We start from the raw sequence: 6,000 nt of genomic DNA on the forward strand, positions 1-6,000 counted from the left end.
TTTCCACTCCTCAATTGTCCAGCTTTGGTGATCGCGTGCCCACTGGAGCAGCTTCTTCTTGTTTTTAGCTGATAGAAGTGCAAGCCGGCGTGGTCGTCTGCTGCAATAACCCATCCGGGACAAGAACCGACGAGTTGTGTGTTCCTGAGATGCCTTTCTGCACACCACTGTTGTACTGCGACCGCAGGACTGCGCTTAAAGAATGTTTTTTTGTTTGTTGCACCATTCTCTGTAAACCCTAGACACTGTTGTGCGTGAAAAGCCCAGGAGATCGGCCATTTCTGAGATACTAGGACCGGCACACCTGGCACCGATGATCACACCATGCTCAAAGTCTCTCGTTTTGCTTTATATCGCAAGCCACTGCCACAGAATTAATGACATAATTCAGTCTTACCTTGTGTTGATTGGAAATGTCCATCCCAGTCTGCATCAGTATTGGTGTATGGATCATTCTGCAAGGCATCACGTTTCAACAGCTCTTTCAACAGACTCAACATGTTGGGTTCCATTTTCTCCAGAACATCCTAATAAAACATAAAACCACTAGTTACACTGTTCAAAGTACTGATAGGTCTGATATATGTTTATGTTCTTTTACTTTGCAGATTTGAGGAGGACTATTAAGTTAAAATACAACTTGAAATAATGTAATATATTTCATCTGTGTTAAATTGAACATGGCTGTTGCAATGGAACCAATAGAATAGTCCCAAAAGTGCAAAACTTGCTCACTTGGCCTTCCAGGCAGGTAAAGTATTTGAAAGGTTTCAAATAGTAGTGGAACTCAGGTCCCTTACTTTCTCCCGTCCAATTATGCCATATTTTGCGTACCCTCTGGGCATCTGTCTGTTGGCAGATATTTTGGTAGAACTCTTGGCTGTCCTTGCGGTGCCTGGCCAGCTGGGATGCCAAATGCAGCTTCTGATCCTCCAGCTTGTAGAAAATAATTTTCACGTTGAGTTGCTCCAGCTCAAACTTTCCAGTCATGATTCCTTGGGAAGCATTGGTGGAGAAAGTGGATAATAATATTAACTTCAAATGCCAATGCAAGACTACTGATCATGTCATTGATAGAAATAACCTCACTTGTACATTATCATGGCTTAGCTGTGTTGTCATTCTAGAGGTGAATTTGCGTATAAAATGGAAAATTGATACCAAAATGGAAATGGCAGAGCAAAATACTCCTGAACCTATTACCCATTGTATTTCAGTGTCTATGATATGTGGGATATGTGGGTATAATAAAAAACGTTAACTATTCATCGAGTGGGGGAAATAATATTGTACATGGCTGTATACAGTTGTAGTCGGAAGTTTACATACACTTAGGTTGGAGTCATTAAAACACGTTTTTCAACCACTCCACAAATTTCTTGTTAACAAACTATAGTTTTGGAAAGTCGGCAAGGACATCTACTTTGTGCATGACACAAGTCATTTTTCCAACAATTGTTTACAGACAGATGATTTTACTTATAATTCACTCTATCACAATTCCAGCAGGTCAGAAGTGTACATACACTAAGTGTCACGCCCTGACCTTAGAGCTTTTTATGTCTCTATTTTGGTTTGGTCAGGCTGGGATTTGGGTGGGCATTCTATGTTCCTTTTTCTATGTTTTTTGTATTTCTTTGTTTTGGCCGGGTATGGTTCTCAATCAGGGATGGCTGTCTATCATTGTCTCTGATTGGGAACCATACTTAGGTAGCCTTTTCCCCACAGGTTTTTTGTGGGTAGTTAATTTCTGTTTAGTGTTTTCACCTTACAGGACTGTTTCGATTATTCTCTTGTTGATTTTCATTATAGTGTTCAGTTTTAATAAAACAAGCATGAACACTTACTACGCTGCGCTTTGGTCCGATGATTCCTCTTCTTCAGACGACGAATACCGTTACACTAAGTTGACTGTGCCTTTAAACAGCTTGGGAAATTCCAGAAAATTATGTCATGGCTTTAGAAGCTTCTGATAAACTAATTGACATAATTTGAGTCAATTGGAGGTGTACCTGTGGATGTATTTCAAGGTCTACCTTCAAACTCAGTGCCTCTTTGCTTGACATCATGGGAAAATCAAAAGAAATCAGCCAAATTGTAGACCTACACAAGTCTGGTTCATCCTTGGGAACAATTTACAAACGCCTGAAGGTACCACGTTCATCTGTACAAACAATAGTACGCAAGTATAAACACCATGGGACCACGCAGCCGTCATTCCTCTCAGGAAGGAGACGCGTTCTGTCTCCTAGAGATGAACGTACTTTGGTGCGAAAAGTACAAACCAATCCCAGAACAACAGCAAAGGATCTTGTGAAGATGTTGGAGGTACAAAAGTATCTATATCCACAGTAAAACGAGTCCCATATCGACATAACCTGAAAGGCTGATCAGCAAGGAAGAAGCCACTGCTCCAAAACCGCCATAAAAAAGCCTGATTACGGTTTGCAACTGCACATGGGGACAATGATCGTCCTTTTTGGAGAAATGTCCCCTGGTCTGATGAAACAAAAATATAACTGTTTGCACATAATGACCATCGTTATGTTTGGAGGAAAAAGGGGGAGGCTTGCAAGCCGAAGAACACCATCCCAACCGTGTAGCACGGGAGTGGCAGCATCATGTTGTGGGGGTGCTTTGCTGCAGGAGGGACTGGTGCACTTCACAAAATAGATGGCATCATGAGGTAGGACAATTATGTGGATATATTGAAGCAACATCTCAAATCATCAGTCAGGAAGTTAAAGCTTGGTCACACATGGGTCTTCCAAATGGACAATGACTCCAAGCATACTTCCAAAGTTGTGGCAAAATGGCTTAAGGACAACAAATTCAAGGTATTGAAGTGGCCATCACAAAGCCCTGACCTCAATCCTATAGAAGATCTGTGGGAAGAACTGAAAAGCATGTGCGAGCAAGGAGGCCTACAAACATGACTCACTTACACCAGCTCTGTCAGGAGGAATGGTCCAAAATTCACCCAACTTATTGTGAGAAGCTTGTGGAAGGCTACCCGAAACGTTTGACCCAAGTTAAACAATTTTAAAGGCAATGCTACCAAATACTAATTGAGTGTATGTAAACTTCTAACCCACTGGGAATGTGATGAAAGAAATGAAAGCTGAAATAAATCATTCTCTACTATTATTCTGACATTTCACATTCTTAAAATAAAGCGGTGATCCTATCTGACCTAAGACAGGGATTTTTTACTAGGATTAAATGTCAGGAATTGTGAAAAACTGAGTTGAAATGTATTTGGCTAAGGTGTATGTAAACTTCAGACTTCAACTGTATGTACTGCACCATGCATGGGTGGTTGTGAAATTGCGGTGTAGACGGGGATTAACCCATCATGACTATGAACCTATCATCATTAAGGCAGTGAGTAATTTAACTGAGTTAGTCACCTCCTCCACGGTAGACTGCAGGCTCCTCAGCCCCATCTCGCACTCCCCTGCAGCCCAGGCCATTCAGGCTGAGACAAAAACAAAAGAAAGAAGTCAATAATTGTAGATAGTGGCTTTTCAAAAGGAGCTTTTCAGAGAGGAGTTTCACTTGCACAGCAAGGTGTCCCTGGTCAGATGGATGGATTTAGAAAAACAACAGCCCTGTTGCATGACGCACCTGAAGACTTCTCAGCCATGCTCACTATCATAATTGTATGGGTAATACCACAGGACTGCTGATTTCTAAGGGACATGCTGCAGTGGAAATAAAATACACCTCTGAAAATACAATTCAGAGAACCCATTATCTGCCATGATTGAATTCTGACCAGAGAGCTGTTAGTAGAGCCATTCCCTGCTATCTACCAACTCTCAATCATAACTGTGGTAAGATCAGATGTCAGATAAATGGCTGGCACACTTCCTGAAAGCTATTAGCCAAGCTAATAAAAGCTAATAGAATAAACCAGTATTGATCGTTTCTCCACTGTAGATGTATTCCACTGGAGCAGTGGTTCCCAAACTTGTTATAGTCCCGTACCCCTTCAGCTGCGCACCCCCTCTAGCACCAGGGTCAGCACAATCTCAAATATATATTTTTTGCCATCATTGTAAGCCTGCCACACACACACTATACAAAACATAAGAATTAGTGTGAGTTTGTGTCACAACCCGGCTGGTGGGAACTGACAAGGTGCTCTTATAGGACCAGGGCACAAATAATAATATAATAATAATAAATAGTTTTGCTCTTTATTTAGCCATCTTACATATAGAACCTTATTTGTGCATCGGAAATTGTGAATATCTCACCACAGAATAATGAGAAGGGTGTGTTTGAATGAATGCACATAACTCTACAATGTTGGATTGTACTGGAGAGAGACGCAGTCTTAAATAATTTTCCACACAGTCTGTGCCTGTATTTAGTTTCCATGCTAGTGAGGGCCGAGAATCCACTCTCACATAGGTACGTGGTTGCAAAGGCTTAGCAGTGCGATTTGCCAAGGCAGGATACTCTGCATGCAGCTCAATCCACAAATCTGGCAGTGGCTTCTGATTCAATTCAATTTTCACAGAACCGCTTGTTGCAATTTCGATGGGGCTCTCTTGCTCAGATATCAGTAAGTGGACTGGAGGCAGGGAATGAAAAGGATAAAAAATTAAGTTGTTTGTGTCATCCATTTTGGGAAAATACCTACTTAATTGCGCACCCAAATCACTCAGGTGCTTCGCTATTTCACATTTGACATTGTCCGTAAGCTTGAGTTCCTCTACACACAAAAAAATCATACAAAGACCTATGTCCTGTCCTTGTTAATGCAGACAGGGAAGAGCTCCAACTTCTTAATCATGGCCTCAATTTTGTCCCGCACATTGAATATAGTTGTGGAGAGTCCCTCTAATCCTAGATATAGCAAGCCACAAAATTGTACCTCTTCTGGATCCAGTTAGAACCCCTTTGGTTCCAGGTAGAACCCTTTTGGATTCCATATAGAACCATCTGTGGTAAGGGTTCTACATTCCACCCAAAATGGTTCTACATGGAACCAAAGGGGTTCTAACTGGAACCAAAAGGGGTTCTTCAAAGGGTTCTCCTGTGGGGGCAGCCGAAGAACCTTTCAAGGTTATAGATAGCAACTGTTTTTCTAAGAGTGTATATAGTGCACTACTTTCTCCCAGAGCCCATTCACATATTGTACTTCTCTGTCTCAGAGAACATGTGGGCATATACCGTACAGTGGGGCAAAAAAATATTTAGTCAGCCACCAATTGTGCAAGTTCTCCCACTTAAAAAGATGAGAGAGGCCTGTAATTTTCATCATAGGTACACTTCAACTATGACAGAAAAAATGAGATTTATTTTCTCCAGAAAATCACATTGTAGGATTTTTTTATGAATTTCTTTGCAAATTATGGTGGAAAATAAGTATTTGGTCAATAACAAAAGTTTATCTCAATACTTTGTTATATACCTTTTATTGGCAATGACAGAGGTCAAATGTTTTCTGTAAGTCTTCACAAGGTTTTCACAAACTGTTGCAGGTATTTTGGCCCATTCCTCCATGCAGATCTCCTCTAGCAGTGATGTTTTGGGGCTGTTCCTGGGCAACACGGACTTTCAAATCCCTCCAAAGATTTTCTATGGGGTTGAGATCTGGAGACTGGCTCGGCCACTCCAGGACCTTGAAATGCTTCTTACGAAGCCACTCCTTCGTTGCCCGGGCGGTGTGTTTGGGATCATTGTCATGCTGAAAGACCCAGCCACGTTTCATCTTCAATGCCCTTGCTGATGGAAGGAAGTTTTCGCTCAAAATCTCACGATACATGGCCCCATTCATTCTTTCCTTTACACGGATCAGTCGTCCTGGTCCCTTTGCAGAAAAACAGCCCCAAAGCATGATGTTTCCAACCCCATGCTTCACAGTAGGTATGGTGTTCTTTGGATGCAACTCAGCATTCTTTGTCCTCCAAACACGACGAGTTGAGTTTTTACCAAAAAGTTATATTTTGGTTTCATCTGACCATATGACATTCTCCCAATCTTCTT

This window comes from Oncorhynchus mykiss, chromosome 24, assembly GCF_013265735.2.
Source record: "Oncorhynchus mykiss isolate Arlee chromosome 24, USDA_OmykA_1.1, whole genome shotgun sequence".
Lineage (NCBI taxonomy): Eukaryota > Metazoa > Chordata > Actinopteri > Salmoniformes > Salmonidae > Oncorhynchus > Oncorhynchus mykiss.